This window comes from Ambystoma mexicanum, chromosome 6q, assembly GCF_040938575.1.
Source record: "Ambystoma mexicanum isolate Mex_15411 chromosome 6q, UKY_AmexF1_1, whole genome shotgun sequence".
NCBI lineage: Eukaryota > Metazoa > Chordata > Amphibia > Caudata > Ambystomatidae > Ambystoma > Ambystoma mexicanum.
This window is the reverse complement of record NC_090937.1, coordinates 1558041827-1558065905: the sequence shown is the minus strand read 5'-3', so window position 1 is coordinate 1558065905 and position 24079 is coordinate 1558041827. Positions and strand designations below refer to the sequence as shown.

General features: G+C 43.7%; 1 protein-coding gene across 1 annotated transcript in view; it reads left to right on the top strand.

Annotated features, from left to right (window-relative positions):
- ADAM33 (ADAM metallopeptidase domain 33) overlaps nucleotides 1-24079 on the top strand; it is a 390445-nt gene that overhangs the window by 19957 nt on the left and 346409 nt on the right. The window lies entirely within an intron of this gene.

Below are 24079 nucleotides of genomic sequence, written 5' to 3'. Positions count from 1 at the left end.
CTTGCAAGCAAGACGACACAGAGCAACACAGGTTCGAGCCCCGGGTCCGCGCTTAGAATCCTCTGGGTATTGAGTGTGTTATAAATAACCAATCATATCAAGCAGTCAGTTTAGTGACACAGATTCGTAAGCAGTTTTTCATATTAGCAGCAATGAGCTTGGACCTCTTCAATGCCTGTCAGAGGGTCGATACCACAAAGGGAGTCAAAACGCAAGTAGAGAATTGAGCGACCACGTATAGATCTGTGAGTTGGGGAATAAAGTTGAATGTTCAGCACCCAAACACTAGAGGGAGCACACGTCCAGGGGGCAAAGACACTCTGGAGGAAACCCAGATATGGACAACTAAAATAGTGCACAATTTAAACCATGAAATCCAAACGAGCTAGTCAGTAGATTATACAAATGTATACACTAGAGGCAACTGAGAAATGTGAGAGTTGCACCCGGGGAAGGGTGCTTAGCCAATCAGGTGGCTGGAACAGCAGGCGGGAATACACATTCTCTGATCGGCACAATCTTTGTTTTTTTATGTCGGGATGTAACAGGAACTCTCGCCCTGTTGTATCCCCACCCTCTAGTTCCCAAAACAATCCTTACCCATTACCCACCACCTCCATCCATATCTCCCCACTTACCTGCTGCACCTACTGCGCTGACCTTACTTTGCTCAGGCCTACCTGGGCTTGGACTGGCGGACCATTAAACCCACGTCCAACTCCACACCAGGGGTGAAAGCCATAATTATAGAGCCATTTTTCCTAAAAAAGTCAAAGGAGGCAAGATAACGTTTTTTCCAACAGCAAAATAAGAGTAATCTTCTAAAACAAGCCTTTTTTCTGAGTTCCCTTTTTATGGCAGATATAAAACACTCCCAACATTATGTTAAAGTCATAAAATAAAGTTCTATATAGATTTCATAAGTGTTACAAAAAGTAAATTTCCTCCAGAAAAGTAATTGACCAATTCTTGATAATTCATCTGGGATTTTCCACATGTTTGTATCAGAAACCAAACAACGTTATCCTACATGTATGAAACTGTTATACAACTTTTCTTACAACTATTAAAATATACCACCACAATAAGTCAAACCTATTTACAAGCATTTTTCACTGTGTTTCTTTGAACAAACGTTTACTAGAGGCGCACATGAAAAAAATTCTTCAAGAGTTTACATGACGTGAAAAATAACCAAGTTCGTTCAGAATTTAAAGTTTTACCGCACCTAAATACAAATCTTGCTAAAATGTACATCTTCCCATAAAATTGTTCTTAAGTTAGCTTCATCACGCGATAGGAGGTAACTGGAAAAATATGATGCCACAGTAGGTTTTTTCAATCCACCATAATGCAATTTAGTAAACCCATAAGGGAGTCATGTCACCACAATGCATGCATGCTACCTCCCAAAAAGTGTTGTTTTTAGTTCTGGTGGTATCTCTATCATGCAGAGATTCCACAGTTAGCACTGGTGCTAATGGTAATTCAGTTTGGAAGCATTTCCGGTGCTAATGAGACGCTATGTCATGTAGGGTCAGAGCTATTTATTATGCTGAGGGCAGACATCAGCACTGCGCCTCCGAAAGCAGTGGTAAACCGTGTCTAGCAAGTTCCAATGTTTGAATCTTTATAGAAAGACTACTTATCCTACCACCTCGAGGTCCAGCTGGAGAAGGCAATGACAAATGAATGTAATTAGCAAAAAAAAGAATGTTCCATAATGCACCTGACCTTGGTTACTAGTTGTGTTGCTAAAGGAGGCAGCCATCTTAGTAGAAGCCTTTTCTAGAGGTCGGAATTGGCTGCTCGTTTTGGGTACACGGTCATTTGTGGACAGAATTGGTTTATTTGGATGGCCCTTGAATTGTGTCACTGATATTAGATCAGGAATGAAGTAAGAAAAGTTCACATGACCCTCCCCGAGTTACCAACAGCCAGCAGGAGTCTGGTGGGAAAGACACACATATTTAGATAATGGTGGTTAGGAGGCAAAAGCCCAAAGAGTAATGGACCCCTCTGTTTTCAGAAAGTAGGGTACACAATGTAAAGAGAAGAATGCAGGGATTATCCAAGGAGAGACAGAGAAATGAAGGAATTGCAATTTTAAAGGGCATCTCTGAGCCGACAGATTCTGTCGTTGAGTTAGCGAATGCTGTTGAGTATTTGTACTGGACCATCCAATTCCTCAGTGATGCAGTTGGCCCCCTTGCACTTGATTTCCTGCTTAAATTCCACGCACCTGCCAGAATCTCGCCAACATATTGGTTTTCAATGTATTTAAATTGCCAAGCACATTTTGGCATTCTTCAGAAGTTTTTGCCCTTCATATGGCCGCTCTGAGGGGCTGAGCCGGCTCTGAAAGCACCCCAGAGCAACGACTAACACTATTAATTAGGGCCCCCAGCTGAAGTCTGGGGTGCGAAAAGCTCTTTATTTTAAGGGAAATCAGTTTCCCATTGACCCTGCTTGCCAATTTCTCTTAAAAATCCTACAGACAGAAAGACCACTGGAAACAATGAAGCGAGCACACAGCGAGTCCCTTCGCTGTTTCCATGACCAAGCTTGATGGGCGAGGGATGTGGGATTCATGGGGGTGGACAAGGGTAGAACACGAGGGCTAGATCTGTGGAAGAGGATGCAACACTGGCTCTTACTGCTGGACTCATCTGCCCTCCTGGCCACCTTCATAGGCTGGCACCTCTTGTGCCAGTGCAAGTAAAAATTGCTCAAGATTTGGCTGGATTCCTCCATTACCAATGGAGAGAGCTAGATACTTGTTTCCGCCCACTTCCCCTAATTTGCCTTGAGTGTTATAACGTCACAGCATGCCATTGTAATTATGCTGTGTTCCTTCATTCCTATGTTTTGTAGGTCAGGGTGCATTTTTTGTTTCAACATGTATTGTTCTATTATAGTGATCCTCTCTAAGTTCTTAAAATTGATATGTTTTTCCAAGTGAGAGGGAACGGGGTTTAGGATGACATGTTGTGTCCAATTTTTCAAGATCCTTAATAATCTGTAATTGTGGAACCTGGAATGTCCTCCTTTTGCCTAGAACTACACCCCCAACACATGCTTTGGAAGATGTGAAGTACCTGAAGGTGGGAATCGTACCAAAATGTCACCCTCACAATTACGACGGCTGAAAATGCTGACTTTAAAAAGAAATTGTGGGCCCCCCTTACACCACATACATATGTGGGGGTGTATAGAATGTAATATTAATATGGGGGGGGTTGCGGGGAGTCTCCCCCGCATATATATGTGGTGTAAAGGGGTTTTAAAAACAAGTCAGCATTTTCGGCTGTCGCAATGATCTCATAGATCCTGAAGGTGTCCTTCTAACTTTGCATCCTGCTGGATCCAAATGTGCTCTTTCTTGCATGGAAGGTGCTGCCAGATCAATTCTCAGGGATGCTGCTGGAAAACCATTTAGCAGTCAAATATATCTATTTGTCCTCTGAGATTCAGCAATCTATGTGCGGTTCAAGTCCCCAAATTCCCACTAGCCTTTGCTTGGAAGGTAGGAATAGTTTGCAGGTAGGGAGTTGTGCCTTTGGCCAGCACATCTGCATTTCCTGTGCACAGCATGACCACAGAGCTGCAAGCCTGCTTCGCACCGAGCTATGCATTGAGTATCTGTATCCAGGTGTGTAGATGACTGGGGTCCACCACCAAACATCAATGCTTTCTACAAGGGTTTTATTTAGGCAATCAATGTAGGCAGAGGTCAACAAAGGGCTTGGATTTCCCTACTGGATCAATTGAAAACTGCTGCTGATTAAAGAGCAGAGCTTGACTAAGGAACCCTGACAAACCTTTTTGAGGAATCTGCACAGACCACTAAACATATACCAGCAACCACACCCCTTAAAATTGTAGTGGTACCCCTATCAAACTAAAATGGCCAGCAATCGACAGTCCCGTCCTGTAACCCGCAGACATCAAAGCAATAGTCAATATGTAAGTCCTGTTCCCCCACGGTACACATTCAAGGACCTCCAGAACGAGTCAGCAAGTAAGGACCCCTTTGTTGTGCGCACTGTAGACCTGGGGGAGCCCGAGAATTCATGGGGTCAGGCTGAGCCATGACTGAGCATGGAGGTCTGGTCTGGCTTCAAGAGCCATGAGAAACAAAGAGATCCAAATTATGGAAAACTGCGTCACCTGCACTCTATCTAATAGGCAAAAGCCTAAAGGATGATGTATACAAAATATCTGAATTGACTATATTCAAAATTACAATTGTTACAATCCAATGTTTCAAAAATGACCTGAGTAAATTCATAGTAAAATTTCATAGATTAACATAAAAAAATTATATAACACCTTTTAGTTAAAGAAAACAATTTGTCTTTTTATTTGTTGTGGTTGGCCCAACTCGTTTCAAGTATATAACACTCTTCACCAGGGGCTGTGGATTCAATACATTTCACATTTATCTACAAAGAAAAAAATTGTTCAAAATATGTATTAGTTTTCACTGTGGATAGCAGAAAAGTAACATGTGTATACAACAATATATAACATTTAAAGAAAATTAAAGTCATCCTGACACTAGTACACATATGATCCTAGTGATGCATAACCATGGATATTAAAATTTCACTAAAGCAATTTGGCTGACTTTTTCTGCCTGGTCTACCGAGTAGGGTCTTCCGTAATTTTTTCTTTATAATCCAACCGATTTCTTTAGACTATAACCAATTTCTAAACATGGTTTAATCCAGCCCAAACTTGGATCTGTATCTTAATTCCCATGGAAGGATTGTAAATGAACCAAATGGTAGGAATTGTGCAGAACCAGAACCTTACCTAAAGGAGGGAGGTGAGGCGTTCCTCAATTGAAGATGATGGCACACATCATTTTAAGGGGTGTTCCTGTAGCTAGATAAGAACCTATGAGTGAAATTGTATCGGTTAATGGAGAAATATTAAAGCAAACTGTATTTAAAAGGAATAATTGAAAACAACCCGAAAGCCATGCAAGTTGTGAAGTCTATAAGTCCATAGAGTGAACTTGATAATATTTTAGATACTTAAATAACGAAAAAACGGCTATGCACCTTTCTTCAAGATAATCTGGTTGTAAGGTACACTTAAATATAAAAGTGCTGCGATATGTATAGATCTCTATAGAGTGGACAACAGTAATCTTAAGTGTCAGTATTAATACAAAAAAGGGGTGTCTTAGAAAGTGGATAAAAATATATCACATCATACCTCATATAGAGAAGGTTTCCTCAAGTGAGGTAAAGAGAAGAATTAAGTCGCATTCAAACTCTCTAGGTAACTGTGAACGTATTGTAGAAGGAGAGTTTCCTCATTCTACAAATTCGGCTGGTGTCTTGCTCCCAATCTGTTAGAAAACAAACTGGATTTTAGAGGCTCTTCTAAACTGGAAGCATGGCCCGCTGGAGACTTACTTGTTCACAAGAAGAAAGAAGCCAGCTTCATATGCTGTGCGGATCCGGCCAGGAGCAGCTGCTGTCTGTCCTTACTTACTTCCTATCTGTGTATTTATATGTTTATAAGTTTTTTAGGAGTAATGACATCACTCTCGCATGCGCGAGTGATGTCATATGGTGTATTATTCATGTAAATGATGTGGTTGTAAGCAGGTCATAACGTCCCAGTATTCTGTGAAAAAAATGACGTAATGCGCTCGTGCGCAGTGTAAATCAGGTATTATTTCCAAGAAAATTGAAAGTGTCAACCATTTGCAAAGCGAAGAGCATGACTGGAATGTAATATTTTAAGAATAAACCTGCAACACCAATCCGCACTAACTACATCACCATGAGGCCGTGCATGCAATTGTGTTTATTTGTATCTGATTATATCACTGTAACATATATGTTTGTCATACGTACAAATCTGGGCACATTCCTTTGTTCCAAAAAGGCCCTTTTGATTTAAGCCCTCCACCACGAGACTCTGCCCTGCATGCATGCACCTGCATTTTTTTGCATCTGTTATTACCTGACCATCACCAATTTATTTGTCAAATATGAACACAAATCTGGCTTTTCCTTTTTCTGCAAAATGGTGATGGGGAGGTGGCAGAGAGGGGTGGTGGGTGCTGTCTGGCAGCTTAGTGGCATGTGGTGGAGAGAATTGGAGGAGAGTGGTGGCGGTGCGTGCAGTCGCTGGATGATGGAATAGTGGCATGGGGTGTTTGTAGAGGAGTAGCAGTGGCTTGTAGTGGGTGACCATTCTGCAGTGCCAGGGGAAGCACCTGTAATGAGGAATGATGCTGTGGGTGCTTGATGCCACAGAAAATTACAAATGAGAAGCTGCAGTAGGGGTGGGGGCCATCGAGAATGGGGCAGGGAATTCGATTGGGCTAATGTGGGGCGCAGTTGGCGTTTGGGTGGTGATGTGGAGCTGAGATGGGGCAGGGAACAGTAGTGGATGGAGGTATCATGGGGCCAGCAAACCTACCTGATGATGAGGAAGACTCCTCCTCCGCTGCGCTTCTCCCACCACGCCACACGAGCTGATGGGAAAAGGGCAAAGGCCTCTCCCATCAGCCTCTCTAAAGCTGATCCAGCAACTCCCTGCCCTGCCCTGCCCTCACAACTCCTGTTGTGTGAGGGGCTGGACAGGAAGTCATGCACTGCGTGGTGAACTAAACACTTCCACAAAGCACGCTTTCATTTCTGTGTTTCTATGGAAGGGGGCGGGCGATTGGGACATAATTCAAGATTAATAAATGCATATACTTAAATGCATACATTACATACTGAGCTGTGTATACACCATACTGAGATGCAGACATTCATTACGACTGTGGTGGCCATGGTATGAACGGTGCCGGTAAGAGTTCTGCTTGCATGGGCCGCTCTGCACGGCTGGTCAGACCAGACGTGCACAGTGGAACCCGCAAGCAGAACAGGATGGTAGCAACGGTACTGTTATGAATGGTATCACTGCTACCATCCTCCCCATTCCCATTGAGCCCTATGGGGGCTCAAATGGGAATGGGGACGTACCGGCGAAAGGGAAATAACCGGGCCCTCCAAGGTCAGAATGGCCCGGTAATTCCCCTTTCGCGGGACCCAGAGACGAGTTTGGGGGTAGCCATGCCCTTGTTAAGGGCATGGCTACCGCCAACCTCGTAATGAGGCCCACATATATATGTATACATTTTAGTATGTAGTATATGCATTTATGAATCTTGAATTATGTTCCAAACTGCCCCCCATATTTTTCTCAAAGAGGCTTTAAGGGCACCAGGCAACGGTGTAGCGAGCGAGGCAGTTGGGCAGCCATGATGGGGCTCATAGCTCAGCCTGTGCCTTGGGCAGGCACTCTCCATAAACGAGGTTCGGGCTGGAGCACTGCCTTCACGCAGGCTCACCTACCTCTAGTACACATTTAAGCACTGAAGCAGAAGATCTAGAACATGATGATAGAGCATCCATGATTCAAATACACCAACACAAGTTGGAATGACTTGCACCTTTCAGCTCTATCAATAGACTTATTAGAGAGAGAGGAACGCCATGCAGAGCTTTAAATGGGCTGGGCGGACTCCTGGCATTCTTCAGAAAGTGCTGCCAAGCCAGAGCTCTGCCCGGCTTTCCCTGACTAGTCCTGGAGGTGCCAAACATCTCAGGCACCCCTGAGCCGCATGGCTAAAGGGCTGCCTGCGAGGTCAGAGCTTCTCATTTGAAAAAAACAGAGAGACCCTGACCTTGAAGGCAGCCTTTAACCTCAAGGATATGTTGAGTGAATGGCTATCTGAGAGGTCTGGTACCTCTCGCAAAGATAAACAAAACAAAAGGAGAGGGCACACCAATGGACCCAGCCCCTTCAGCTTGGCTCTGACTATGACCCCTCTCCCAGGTTCCATGTGATGTTACCGAAACAAATGCTACTGAATAAAATTTGCCTGAAAAGAATATTGATTTTTTTATACCCCTCCCCGAACACCCTATTTACCTACACTAATAAGCCCCAAACCACCCACAACATCTTTTAAGTACTTACTACCACCCCTAAATATTGTTTGTTATTTTTTTCGGTAAAAGGTCATTCATAATTTTTTTTCCGGTAACATCACTGGATACTCACGCACCCACCTACCACAACCCTCTAACCCTCCAAATCCCCCCCCCCATCCCCTACCATTCCCACTAGACCCCACTTCTTAGGTCACACACCCTCAGAACCTCGCCCCACGTAAAATACTGCTGCCTTCATCCACTGTGACTAAGGAAGTACAAGGACTACTGTGGCAGCATGCAGGCGCACGGGCCATAGAAATAGAGAAAAAGCTACGCTGGGTCACACTCACCACCAAACCTGAGCAGACACAGCGCAGGTGTACGATACAAGAAACAGCAGAAATGGTTGTACACATAGAAGGCCAAACTAAGGCTCTGACCATGGCAATAGAAGAAGGGCTCCTGTGAGAGCTCATGTAACTGATGAGAATAGAAACAGAAAACAAGGAACCTGCTGTGGCAGCAAACACAAAGTGTAAAAAAAAAGCACAACAACAAAATAAGCAAGTGCAGTGTGTGATGTATCTTGCCTCCTGCAAGCGGCACCCTAGGCCAGAGATGTACAAGGAACAGGAACCAGGCTGACCCAGGTGAGTAGAAACAGGAACAAGCTTTATTGTCTCTTAGTTACATAGATTAGATAAGAAAGTAGGAGAGAAGATCTGCAGGCCTCCACCCTGGTTCCCTGCCCATCTCTGAGTCCCAACCATCAGTTCCTGGAACACTCAGTTGCCCCAACACTCCAAGCTCCACATGAGCGTTCCACCAGGCCCCTGCACTCATACATACCATCAATCACAACATATAGGATACTGCACAGTGGGCCAGGCCGATCTCTGCTGATTGTGCCAACACAGGGGATATAGTGTTTGAGAAATTCTCGGCATCCTAAGAATTTTAAGTGCCGTTATTGCACTTAGATTTATGAGTCCTTTTAACAACTAATACATTCCGCCAAGTTCTCAACAAAGTCCCAGTCTTGTTCCCGTTTACAAGGAAGCATTTTTATAGAACTGGACAACACCCAGCCTCACTGAAGCAAACAAGAATTGCAAGGTTACTAGACTAGTGACTTATTACCTGACAGCACCCGTATTCCCTACAGGTGCTCTTCGAGGACTCCCCTTTTTACGGCTCCACAACAAACGATTCCCGCGGTCTTGTGGGTAAGGCGGGAAGCATGGGTTTGATTCCCAGCCGGGCACAACACTGCAACCTGCTGTTATTTATATCTTTATTTTTATGTTTCTTAAACACACAGGGGGCAGCGTGTACGCCCACTCAAAAAAGTGAGTACACACTGTGCAAATGCGTGATTCCTCGCCTTGTGTCCCGATCGTGAGCGGTAATGCCATTATAAACGACCCAAAGTTTGTGTAGTTGCTGTTTTTTATATTGTGTGTTATGTCCCCATAATAAGTATTTTGTACTTGTTTTTATTAATACAGCGCTTAACACCTAAGCGCTTGAGCGCTTAGAAACACTTGCCTGTGTGTAGGCGCTATATAAATAAACAATACCATACAATACCATAAGTGCTTCACAAAGGTAAAAGAGGTACAACAATAGGTTATGACAGTGAATCAATTACCAGATAAATGCTCTTTTAAACACGTTTTGAAAAGAAAGAGTGAGGTCAGAGATTGAATAGAAAGATGGAGGGCATTCCATTGCTTGGGGGCAAGAAGGGAACAAGAGCGAAAACGAGAAGGGTCGCAGGGAAGATGAGGAGCAACCAGAAGAAAGAGAGACTGGGAGTAAAGGGAACGAGAAGGAGAATAGAAAGAAACCAAGGAGCAGAGCTAGAGGGGAGCAAGACCATAGAGACACTTAAAGACTATGCAGAGAAAGGAGTTCAGGAGGAGGAGCTTCAAAGGTCAGCCACCGCAGAGAATGCAAAGCAGAGGAAATAGAATCATAAGGAGAAAGAGTTCAAAGAACACGGACTGAAGAGTCATACATAGGGCGTAGTGGACCAAGACGGTAAACAGGAAGACCAAGTAATAGACAAGAACAATAGAATAGGTGAATGAAAATTAAGGACAGAATAAGCATTTTGGAAACATGAGCATTTATAAACTGGCAGGTTTTGCAGATATGGAAGGTTTGAAATTGACAGGAGCAGGATATAGAAGAAATGTGAAATTAAAATTAAAGAGAGGACTAAAAAATGACTCCAAGATTAAGAGCCGAAGCAAAGATAGGGAATTAGGAAAGGGGAAAGGAGATAAAAGATGTAAATAGTCCCCCGCCACCGCAAGGACCAGAAGGTGGCTCTCTTCTCCCTAACATAGGCCATGCATCTCCGAGCAGTATCGTTAATCTAGCGAGGTCTGTGAGAGCCCGGGCCAACGTATTCCCATCGCACGGCGACCCTGATAAGAGTATATTGCTACTGTAGCCTCACAGTATCTAGGCGGTGCAATTTATCCTTCAAACTGCGCTTAATATTCACCACACCCCGTAGCCAAGCTAAAGATGCCTCCATTACCCCATTAAGGAAGAATCCAAACTGAATGTGACTATGTCCGATGACTGACAGTTTGATAGTTAATATCACATATGTTGGCAAGAAACTGGGAGACAATTATCCACTACAATTAATTGGCTAAACTTCATATTCTCTGATAATCATTCACATTTTAGAATATTTAATAGTACTAATAATAGCTTTAGTTTTCATAATAGAAGAGATCCTAAAATCTTCAGATGCCGACAATCATACTGCTGTACTTATTAGGAGCTTGTGATCCGTTGATCATTTTTGTTTAGGCGAGGGGGATCAAGAATATGGCCCAGTCTTGGCACTCCAAGATAGCTCGGTGAAAGTGGCAATAGCAGGTTTTTCAATAGGTTCCTCAAATTCTTAGTTTTATTAAATGAACGTTTCTCACCAAAATTGCAACTTCATGAAGATAACTCCCAGAATGTTTTCACTTTAAATGCTAACCAAACCACCAATAACACCATTGCACAAATCCCTATAGATATTTATGAATAAAAAATATGGCCATAATATGGCTGAATATGGCCATAATGATGAGGAACCCCGACTTTACCAGGTGGTAACGGAACAGGGCCTGAGTTATTCATTCGAGACAAGGGCCCTGTAACGTTAACACCCGGTAGAGCCCAGTTTCCTCGGCATGATGGCCTGTTCTCAGTGGTAAGATCTCTCTCTTCCACAGCTAGACTTACCCCTGCAGCTGATCCTACGTAAGATCTTTGCAACGCTCTGGCCCTTTCATTTATCACCAGAATTGACACTATCCGTACTAACATTGCCAACATCCCTATGCAAACTCCTACTCAATTTACTAGCCCTCTGGATGACCGTAAAACTACTTCCAGGCCCCCCACCTATTTTAATCAATGCCCTCCTCAAGGATGGTCTAGCTTTCCTCAGTTCACTCAGACCAACGTTCTTTCGGCCATTGCCCGTATTAAGTCTGGGTCCACTTCTGATGCCATTCCCTTGATGATTATGAAAGACATCTCCTCTGAACTGCTTTTTGAGATCACAGCCGCAGTTAACCATTCCTGTCAAACTGGCTTTGTCCCCACTAAACTGAAGTCCGCCACGGTGATCCCACTGCTTGAAAAAAACCACACTTGATCCTTTGCTGTCGTTTAACTACCGTCCCATTTCACTTCTTCCATTCTCTATGAAACCTCTTGAATCCCTGGTTTCTCGTCTTCTGTCCCCTTTTATGGAGTCTACTGGGATTTTTGATCCTGCCCAGTCTGTGTTCAGACCAGGCAGAGAGACCGACAGTGTCCTGGTCTCGGTTCTGGAAGATATGGCCAGGCTGGCTGATGCAGGGAGAGTGGGAGTCCTGATTTTGTTAGATCTGTCAGCGGCATTCGACACTGTCGACCACCCCATCCTGCTTGACCGCCTGACCCAAGCCGGAATCTCGGCCAGGTTCTCGCTTGGTTCACCTCATTCCTGGCCGACCAAACTCAGACTCTTTCACTCCCACTGTTCCTTTCATCTATTTTTTCACTTCTTTGTGGTTTCCCTCAAGGCTGCGCATTGTCCCCTATTCTTTTCAATATCTATATTTGGGCTCTTGTATGTCTCATCCGCTCCTTCGGCGTCAGGTGTTACTCATACGCTGACGACACTCAGATCCTGATCCGATTAGATCTTTATCGGGCTGAGATGTTGTTGCGTCTGAGGGAATGTCTGATCCACCCTCTCTATGGAGTCCCAGGTTGCCACTGTCTGCAAAGCAGGGCACTATCATCTGCGTATTCTCAGGAAGGTTTTACCTCTCATCCCTGTTTATCTCCTCCCACCTGTTGTGGTGGCAATTTTATTGAGTCGACCGAAGAGTCTTATCTTGCGACTTCAACGGGTGCAAAACATGGCTGGCCGGATTGCCACTGGCTCCCCCTACAGTGTTCATATACCTCCGATCTTGTGGTCTCTCCATTGGCTCCTGGCGGGCCAGCATATTGTCTTCAAGCCGCTATGTCTGATCCATCGTGCTCTTCATGGCCAAGGAGCTGAATATCTCTGCGCCAAGTTCTTTCGCGACCTCTCGATGTGGTCTTTGCGCTCATGAAACAGCTGGTCTTCTTGTTATACCTGTGTTTCAGCGCACCCGCTGTGGGGGTCGTGCTTTCTCTTTTGCTGCCCCCAGACTTTGGAATGGCCTGCGTCCATATCTGAAGCATTTGGAGGTTCATCTTGCCTTTAGAAAGGCATTAAAAACACACCTGTTCTAATTGTATGGTTGCTGTTAAGTTGACCTTCCTCTACTGTAGCGCCAAAATGCCTTTGGCGAACGTGCGCTTTATAAAACACATAACATTAGCATCCGTGTAGTTTCCTAAAGGGTGCTCATGTTTTTTCATTTAAAGAAAAAGACACTTACCTTTTGGTGCTGCGCAGTTCAGTGTCGTAGTTTCCAAGTCCGTTTTCTATGTTGTTGACCAACACAATATCAACAGAGAAAACTGAGTTGGGAGCCCACAAGGCCGTGCAGCACCGAAACTACTTGGATGCTAAGATGCTAAGATGCGAGGGGGGGCATGTAAATTAAGGAAAACCCAGGAAGCAAAGGGGGTGCTGACCAGCAGCACTCAGGCTGCTTGAAACGCTGGCTGATAACATAAGATCCAGCCCATTATCAAAGCATCCTGATTGGTCAGCGTGCTTATGATTATTAACTGGTGTCTGAATGCCAGAAATATTTAAATAATGATCTGTGATGAAATCACATTGTTTGACCTTCCTTTCTTACCCCGAAGGGCTCCCGGAAACAAAGATGCCCCCCGCACCAAGCTATATGCATCCTAGAGGGCAGATATGGAGGATTGTGTGACACCCTAGATTTCCTACTCCGGTCCCTGTGTATGTGTGCCTGACTGAAGTGATGTCAGAGTGTGTGCGTGGGGTCATATGGAATGTGTTCCTGAAATGTTCTACGCAGGACGGTTGGTGTTAAGTTTCCTGGGTAGAGGGCATCAGTGGGTTCATATACATAGTTGCTGTAACTTTTAAACTGAATAAAAGAACTTAGCTGAGACTCCTGTGTCTTCCTAAATACCTGGACATTATAATTCCCCAAAGCTCGGTCAACCTGTTTCATTAATCCAGGGCGTTGTGATAAGATGGCCTGGAAAGACCCAAGTTACACAGAGCTTCTGACGCCAGTTCAACCTGGACTTAATAACGGAAATAGATAAAGTGCAAGGCAAAACCCTTTATCATCATCAAAATAAAACAGTGACATCATACAAGCATTGCCTTCTTGGCGCTCTTGCTCGTTACATAAAAAACAATGGTTTATATAGTCAACATTTGTCATAAATGACATCATACTGTAATCTTAGTCACCAAACCCTATGGGGATTGGCTAACAGTGGTGATTACATATACATTCTATAGGGGTTCGATTTCTAATTGGGTAACGCTTGCCTGATGGCTTCTCCTGCGACCACCTCTAAATTGATAATGGCAAAAAGACATCCTCTCTGCAGTATGTAATTGTCTGCCACCGTACTTTATGGGCGGCGTAACATTGAATATTTTCATTGTTTTGCTCTGTAGAGGTGGAGTTAAGTACCTCCACCTAGAGCTCCTCTGCCATGCTGCCTATATGTTGGGAGCTAGAGTGTGAGACAGGTGCAGTACCTGTGAAAATACCTATACCGAAAAGAATCTTGGAAGTAAGGTTCCCATTGAGAAAACCATATATGCACTCACGAATATATGATGGCCATTTGAACGAAATCCCGGAGGAAGTGGGAAAAACAAGCGAGAAAGGAGACTGGTGACATCATACAGAGCAGAGATGACACACTCAAAAGAAGAGGCTGAAGAGTATAGACATTCTATAGAAGCAAAGGAGGAGGTGTTAAAGATGAGCAACATTTCGGGCTCGAGATGAAGATGCTCATTCTGCAGAAATAATGGAGAAGATACCAAGTCATTTTACAATTGTACAGATGCAGCAACGCAAGCAGACAAAGTATTCTTGAGGCTGGCTACGTAGTGAATAGATTGTGGTGATGCGCCAAATGTATATGCATAGGAACGTATCGACTATGGATGATTCCACAACACACTTTAGCAGAATCTGGATCCAGTGACCAGAAAGGCTTTTTCAGAGTGGCGCAGTTGGAAAATAAGCTAATAAACGTAGCTTAATTCAAGAAAGGCTTGGCTGGCCCAGTACCAGGAAGTCAGGGCCACCGTGATCTTGGATGTTCTAGCAGAAGCTACATATCGTGTGAAAAGAACAAACTCCTGTTTGAGGTGACGTGCAAGAACATTGAAGACGGCAGAGGTTCTTCATTTAATAGAGTTTAATACAGCAAAATGCTCGGAAACATGGTCTCCAGTCACATGGTCGGATTGCAAATAGACACTGGGGTGAGCTATGTCGAAACCAAGAGACAAAGTATGCCTATACTCTGGCACGGAGAACATTTCCAAGGCCAATGTTCAAAGAACTAATTGACTGGCAGACAGCAGAGTGATGATAGATGGCAGGCTAATTGGGTGGGAAGCTATCGTCAAGAACAGCTCATTAGCACCTGGATGCCAGCCTGCGTGCTGCAAGCGTGTGTGGAATATAAGAGAGGGGTACGATGGTCCCAACCAATAATAGAGGGACACTTAATAGAGAGCCCTATAGTGTTTATAACCAATGGGACGTTGTGTATTTGATGACGTTCGTAGTGACCTGCACTAAAGGAGGGCTTAGTTGCCCACCTGATTTTAGAAACCCAATCACCTTCCCTGACAAGTATGGAACGTATAACTAGATGTTCCCTGTAAGCCTCTCACTCTCCCAAATATGTTCTTGTAGTTTGCCACGTAGATTGACGTCAGTAATGACGAGTTGTTAGTATATATAAGCTACATTTTTTATGAAATGCGCTGAGTGAGAAGATCGAGCGTGTTCATTGATGTTCGTTGTACTCCCTGTTTTAACCAATTGATATTAAAATAGAATTACTTTGCCAACTTCCTGAGTCAGATTGATTATTGATGTTTGAATATATTCTGCATCTATCTCAAAGTATTGTTATCTCGTCTTAAAGGGCTTGTGTTGGGCACACAAGTTCACGTGGTAGCAGAGAGAGGATGGTTAAAAATCCATCCACATAGTAAGCTTTAGGGTTCCGCAAATATCGGACGTCCTCTGCCATTTAGCTGGAGGAACGTGAATCTCCCTGTGGAGAGCACCCATTAGTTAAAAAAACCTTGCAAGTACAGGTGGGACGGGTCCCTCGGTTTCAAACGGAATCCACTCCCAACTTCTACAGGAAGCTGAGGGAACCGAAGGCTGAAGTGGCCGGTTGAGGAGGAGATGATCCCAAGAGTCGAGAGTTGAAAAGGTGAATGGTGAGTAGACTGAGTGAGATGGCAAACAAAGAATGAGCACAGAGTGGAGAGAGTGAAAACGGAGAAAGTAAGGGAGTGTTGGTTGTTTTTTTTTTTATTTTTGGTTAAAGATGAGGAGCGTCATAGTTTAAAGACGAAGAGAGTCATAGTTTAAGTTGTGGACGAAGAACGATGCACAAAAGACAAGCCCAGAATCCTTCATCTAGTGACGTTTTAAGAAGAAGTTGTTTTAAAGTCCACAGGGACTTAACTAGGGTACAAACGATCAAGGATTGTTAAGGAAAACAACTTATACTCCGATCAGAGTCATTTAGGGGCCGCAAGTAGTCACAAGGAGAAATGATGAAATATTGAAGAACGAAGCGTAATAGATTGTGGTGAAAGGCTGAAATTTGATTATTTATTTATTTATTTAGTTCACTGATGGTGTTCATTGAATAGGTAGATTGAAGTAAAGTAATACACAGATGTTTGGAGCTGCGACGAGTGGTGCATGCTCATATTGAAGTATTTATCTGTATAAAGAAAGGTAAGTATTGACAAGTCAAGTGTGACTAAGCCATGATGGAGGATATTACTCTGCTTATACATTTGTGCGGACAATTGCCAAAACACACACCCAAGCTTAAGCAATATGGTGCAGAATGGGTTAAGGGTACAGCAGACAAAATGTTCATGTCACGGTCACAAGGGGGATCACTTTCTAGAGCAGTTTTGCAACATATGATGACATATTTGCATGCAGCATACACCGGAAGAAAGCTAGAAAAGAGGTTAGCTAGCTTAGAGCTTTGGAAGTTGTATCAGTAGGAAAGGGACGACCCGCCTTATGAAGACTGGATGCTTAACGATTGGAAGGAGGGGGTGTTGAGCCTTCTACTCCCCCTACCGCACCTGAAGTAAATGGCGATAGTTCAAAAGATGAAGGAGTATATCCATTAAGAGAGATTAAAGCTGCGACAGGGAATAGTAATCCGATACATAAATCGCCTGCATACAGCATCGACGAGAGTCCAGAAAAGATTCCGGAAAGAGATGTGATCCTTAAAGTCCTACGGGACAAGGAGAGAAGTGACCAACCAGGTATGTCTTTAGACATGGTAAGAGAAATAAAGAGATGGAAAGGAGAGAAAGACAAAACTGACGAGGTAGCGCTTATACAGAACGAATGGATGGACGGTCATATATTGCTCAAACTTGATGGAAAGAGCACCGAGGAAGTAAGGCAAAGAGAAGATCAGGATGATTAAGATAAAAAAGACAGGGAATGAGCGAAACAATTGAAGCAAGACGAGGCCAAGAGAAAAAGCAGACAAAGACGGAAACAGCTGTATCAAGATGCACAGTGGAAAAAGAAGGAGAGAGCAGACGAGCAAAGAAAATATGACAATAGGCAGAGAGCATTTGAAGAGTGAGATAGGCTAGAAAAATGAAGCGAACAAGAAGAAGAACACTAATTAAGAGATAAAAGAATACAAAGACAAAAGGATGAAGAAGTGCGTAGGGCAAACAAGAGAAGAGAGGTGAAAAGGCAGGAAGAGGAAAGGGTTAGAGAGGAGGCAAAGAAACAAAGAGAATTTGATGAAGAAATGGAACAAAAGAGAAGGCACGCAACATTGATTGCATGGAGAAAGAGTTAATGGAACCTGGTCCAGTAGTAGCATGGGAGGACATAGAAGAGTTCTTCCCGACCCACGAACCAATGCCAGGACCTTCTAGAGCAGATCTAGAGGATCATTATGATATAAGAAGCATTGGAGAGAAAATTGATGTGGTTTATCATGAAATGAGGGCCAAAAGTGAATCAAAAGTAAAGGAAAAGACGATCGATTTGAAGGTGCACATTCGCAAGGCAAAGAGGGAGGGTCGTTTAGCCTCGAGCACAGAGCCTTGTCTTTGGACAAACTAACGTTAAACAGAGATGAGAAAGATGGAAGCCACACTATTTGGGGACAAGACATGTCAGATGAAGACAGAGAAACCTTCCATGGGGAAGAGGGTGCTAGTGCATGTGGTCCAGAGGGATGTTTCCAGACAGATAAGGAAGTGAGATGGCCTGATCTGGACCTACCTAAACCGGGGACACCAGAGCCCCTGGAGCAGCCAGATTGACCTAAAGGGTGATCCCATAGTGTGAGGGGGGATTTTCCTATATGAGCAGATTAACGTCATTACCAGGTAGAAGTCAGTGTGGAACCATTGTCCCTGCTATGGACAAGCAAACGATGGGAGACAAGTGTGATTTTGGGATCGCACAGTTCCCATTGTAAGAAAAGGGAGGAGGCAGATCACAGTATATACCGTGGCCCCAAATGGATAAAGATAATTTAAGGTGTAAACTCCTGAGTCTGACGTCGGGTGCCGGAAAATGGATCTATGAATTAGAGAAAATGACAGGAGGAAATACGCTAGCTATAAGGGACATTAAGGGTCTTCTAGCAGCTATACTTGGGGAGAGAGCTGATGACATTTGGTGGTCAAGAGCAGGATACGCAGGTGTCACAGCACAGAACACAGCACATGATGGTGCACTGTTTAATAATTGTAGAGTGGCAGTATGGAATGCAGTTTCAGTACAATATCCTGATACGTCAGATATGGGAGCTATAATGGCACGATACATGTAGGAAGTGGAGTATCTGCTTATTTACATTCATTATTTTTAAGAGCAATGGAGCTTGGAAACGCGGGAGCCATGGGGAAAATCTATACCTGTATTCTATCATATATTATGTCAAGGGCTACCAGACAAGGTACAGGGACAGCTCAAGAAACTAGTGGGTATGGAAGCAAAGCCATGGCCATAGATACAGCTGACCACGGCGCATCATTTGCCGATTATTGCAGGAGAAAAATCAAAAGAGAGAGACAATGCTAGGAAGATTGAGGAGGCTAAGTTAGTGCAGAAGAAGCTATCGAAGTGTGCTATAGAAGGGGTGATGTTAACTAGTGGAGAAGGACCAGGAATGCAGCAGACAATAGGTATGACGCAGGTGAATAACCAACAGCAATTTGATCAAGAGTGAACGGATTTATACCATGAGGTAGGGGAAACTTCTGCTGAAGAGGAGGTTTCCAGAATAATCAAGGAAACTTCCAGAATAACCAGGATGGGTTTCAGACTATGCAGAATGATAATCAAGGCATGCAAGGAGGGCAAATTGGAAGACTTCCTCCTGTATGTTGGACATGTAGAATGACAGGGCACATCGCACAACCATGTGGGAGCCAAGGGTTTGTACAGAATCGACAGTTCTCAAGAGTGGTGACCATTTTTCCGTCTGCTTATATCTCACAAAGTAGGGGTGGATTTGGCTAAGATCAAAACAGTGTCTCAAACACAAGCAGCGCAAATGCAACAGGCTTTGCAACCACAGCAAGCACCATTGAATCCGCCTCAAGAACAGTCACAACATGCACCCATGCAGATACAGCAAAGCGCAAACACGGGACAGTTATTAACTCCTAGAGTAGGGGGTGTTACTATCGAGGGTGGGAATCCTTTCATGGGCACAGGAATAAGTTTGTACCCACAATAGGACGGCTCACTGGGTGACTTGATGTGTTCATTACTGTATGTGATGCCAATCCTCAAGAGTAACCAAGGGTTGACGTCACGACAGGAGGCAAATCCTTTTCTTTTTTTAGTGGACACGGGTGCAACTCGCGCATGTATACGAGAGGGAACATTTTAAATGTCGGGAAATGCTAGGAATGCTCAAGGTTTCTCCGGAGCAACAAGTCGAGTACCTTTTACTTAGAAATTTCCAGTCTCTATAGGAGAATGTGATATTTCTGTTCCATTGCTGTATTCAAGACAGACATCAGTTAATATACTGGCCCGAGATTTAATGACGAAGCTAAATAGGACGATTTCTTTCACTGATAAAGGTATATTGTGTTCTATGCCAGGAATATATAATTTAAATGTGAGAAAATTTATTATGGCATTTAGAAGGGCCATACGGGGAGTACCGTTAGCCTGGTTGCCTGGTTTAGTGGGTAAGACTATGACAATACCTGATGAATTTCTTTTTAGGCCATAGATTCCCATGGACTAAAAGGGGGATGTATTTTTCCCTTAGCGTTACAAGCAGCTGTAGTTCGAGGGGTATTGGCCATGCTCAGCTCATAGGATTTGATGATAACAGCAGGTCATGGAGCACAGTAATTGGTATTGGAGAGGGTTACAGATTGACTGACGCCAATGATGAGGACATATTAAAAGATGACCCATCTGATGACGAGGTAGTATTCGAGATGAGCATTACATATTAGGTTAGGGCAGAAAGATGTGAGGTTCCACAGAGAATGATGACAGTGCGACATCATCCCATATTTTTTGATGACGACATGGCGAAAGTGCCAGTTTCATGATGGCCTCTGGGCCCGTATGACGTAGGCATATTAAAGGGAGTTGGAGAAGTTAAGATTAAATTGAAGCCAAGAACAATTTTACATTGAGCACGACAGTATCCCATGTTTCAAGAGGCAGACAAGGGTATTTTTAAGGCAATATCTGCCATGATGGATCAGGGCATTCTAGTGACGTCAGAGTCACCATGCAATCCCGCAATGTGCCTTATCAAGAAATCTAAGGGGGGACATGGCATTTAATTCAAGATATGTGCCCAATTAACCAGATTGTAGAGGCTGAGTTTCCTCTAGTTCCTAACCCGGTGATGATTCTGTGTAGAATTCCCCCAGAGGCATGATATCTCACAGTGATTGACTTGAAAAATGCATTTTTCTCAATCCCGTTGCATAAGGATTTTCAGGATCTGATGTCATTTACATTCCGTCAGACTAAGTTGAAAAGCACAAGATTGCCCCAGGGATATTGTGAGTCACCATCGATTTTTAATAGAGTCCTGCAGAAGGACTTAAGCAATATTGATTTGCCAAGTGTTGTATTGCAATAAGTAAATGATATTTTGGTCTGCAGCACATCAGAGGAAGAGTGCATACGTGACCCAGTTCAGCTAATGATTATTTTAGCAGAGAAAGGATATAAAGTGGACAAAGAGAAATTGCAGTACTGTCAAACAGAAGTGTTATATATAGGACAGTTAGTTTCACATGAGGGAAAGAAGGTTGCACCAGAAAGGACTGAGGCAATTCTGAAACGGGCAAAACCGCACACAATAAAGCAAATTCAGCAGTTTCTGGGACTGTGCAATTGTCTAAGATCATGGGTATTTGATTATAGTTCATACACAAAGCCATTGTTGCAGGCCCTGAAAAAGGCTCAAGTGAATCAGGAAAAGAATGTATGGACTGAGGAAATGGAGCAAGGGTTTGATGAGTTAAAAAAGGCAATTTGTACAGCTCCAGTTTTAGGGATTCCTAATTATTCAGAGGAATTCTTTTTATTCTTGCACACAAATGGAATGGGTTTGACAGCAGTGCACATTCAGAGAACTACGTTGGGTTACAAGCCTCAAGCATATTACAGTGGGATTTTGGTCCCAGTAATGAATGGGTCACTTCCCTTGTGAGCAATCATTGGCAGCCGCCGCATTCGCTATCAATAAATCTACCAGCATAGTGATGGGGTGTTCCATGACGTTATTTGTTGAGCATGCATTATTTGCGGTTTTGGAAAAACCTAAAGGCACACTGACATCTCAAAGAGCTTCTGCTTAAGAGGTGGTTATATCTAATCCAGTGATAAAAATAGTCAGATGTAAAACGGTGAGCCCTGCCATGTTTGTAGCTGAACAACTGGCAGAAGACGAGCATGCACATGATTGCTCAAACTGTGAGGAATTCTATGATGAGATTCCGAGGGTGAAAGACAATGCTTTAGCAGCTGGGGAGATTCTCTTTATTGATGGTTCTTCAAGGATCAATCAAACCGATGGGCAAAGACATTCAGGTGCCGCTGTGGTAAGGCACAATGCTAATGGGGAGTTTGAAGTAATGGCAAGTGCAAGACTACCGTCTCACTTTTTAGCACAGGCTGCAGAATTAGTGGTACTGATTTTTGCGCTCGAGAAACACACAGACCAGGAAGTAACGGTGTACAGTGACTCCACCTATGTGACGTCAACAGTACACGCAGGATTAGCACGTTGGAAATGGAGGGGCTACCTCCGAGCAGACGGCACTCCAGTACATGTCGCCTTATTGGACAAACTTATTAAAGCACTACAACTTCCAGTAGCCATCGCAATAGTTAAGTACGCAATGCACACTAAGAGAGCAGACTTTATTTCACGTGGACACCAAGCTGCAGATGAAGAAGCAAAAAGTGTTGCATATTCAATTGACATCATGAGTTTTGATACTCCTGATGTGAATGAAAAATGGTGTGATGATGATTGTGAATGAAAGCTTTAACAAAGTATCGAAGACACAATTGATGGAAGTTCAAGGTTGAGCCCCACAGGACGAGAAAGACCTGTGGATACGGAGGGGGTGTTCTTTATCCCCTTCCGAGGCACTGTGCTAACAATATAGCACTGGTAAACCAGTGATGCCTGTAGCTTTATTAAGGGTGGCGTTAAAAAAGCTACACTACCCTGCACTTGTCACTAGGGAGAACCTTGCAGCAACCATTGCGAAGGATTGGCTTGTACCAAACCTGTTAAAACATGTTGCTTTTTATGTAGTAAATTGCATCATATGTCAAAAGTTTACTGCTGGGTACAAGCTGCGAAATGTAAGTTATCCCTCGACCGAATGGTCCATTTCAGCGTTTACATGACAACTATGTTGATATGCTGCAGGTTTGTAATGGATATAGGTATATGATATTGGCGACGTGCCCCTTTTCTAGGTGGATCTAGGCCGGTCCATGCACACACCCTGATGCCAGTTGCGCTGTGAAGTTCGAGAAGTATTTCCGAGATGGGGAATATGTGAGGTGTTGAGATCAGATAATGGCCCACATTTTGTAAACGAAGTGTTTGAGCAAATTAGCTTATTGCGCAGGATAAAGCATACGCTTTCCTCTGCTTATCACTCACAAACAGCAAACAGGATATGTGAGAGACTCAATGGTCTGCTCAAGGAAAGGATAGCCCAACTAAAGCTAACTTTGAAAAAGGGATGGCTGCATTGCCTGCCCCTTGGATTATTTGCACCGAGGAATCAACCAGGCTCTGACCATCACTGTATGCCCCATGAACTAGTAACAGGGAGGCGAATGAGAATGCCTCTCACTCCTCCATCGAGGACTAGAAGTGATGCTCAGACAGCTGCAGAATTTTTAAGAAATGAGTTACGTGCTTACTTAACATGTATGACCACAAGTATCTCTGTCATTTCAGATCCGGTCAATCGGATGGGGTGCCAGTCACAGAAGACAGATGAAGACCATACAGCAACTGGACTTGAAGAACTACATGTTCCAAAACTTTTTCAAGGTGATAAAATCCTAGTAAGGAGTTTCAGGCGAAAGTGGCATGACCCCCGATTTAACGGCCCTTTCGTAGTGGAAGATGTTACTCCATCAGCAGTGAAAGTACTAGGGAAAGGCACTTGGTTGCACCTAGGAGACGTGAAAGTCTACGCTGGAGAGGCCACCACACCCCCAAACCCTATTCGGAAGCAAGTCACAGAGAAGAAGTTCAGCACGTGCAGACTAGATCAATGACGAGGAAGAGGAAGTGGAATGACGCAGAGATTGTCCAGTAGACAGATGAAGAGTACTGTAGTTCACCCTAGACACTCTTTGTAGCTGCTAAGCAAGGAGTTAAAAAGTGAATTGTTCTTCAGCCACAGCAATTTGCTAACATTGGATTGTGAAGCATTGAGATCCAGAAGAAGAAAAATGCCCAACATTGAATTTCTTTTCGACGACTGGAAAAGGGAGCAGTTCCCTGATTCCTTTCTCACTGAGTTTCTCTTTGGAGGCACCCATGGTAGTGTCTAATGGCAACACTTATCGGCTCATTTTTGCTGTTTATCTCTTCATTCTTCGTGCATATCCTGCGCTGGTTGTGAGAACTGATGACATACACTTATTTCTGCAAGATCCTAAGAATGGTCCAATTGTGAGGAGAATGCTCACAACCATAATTGAGCAAATCCTCCAGCTACCTGAGTATAGTACGGAAGGTACAGATGGTCATATCTGATGAAGACGCTCACAAACTGCTTGGAATGGTCTTTTATTTTTTGCTTGAAGAACATACTTATCTTGTTGGACAACAAACCAATACTTCACACACCCAGTGCCGGCTCTGACTGTGGG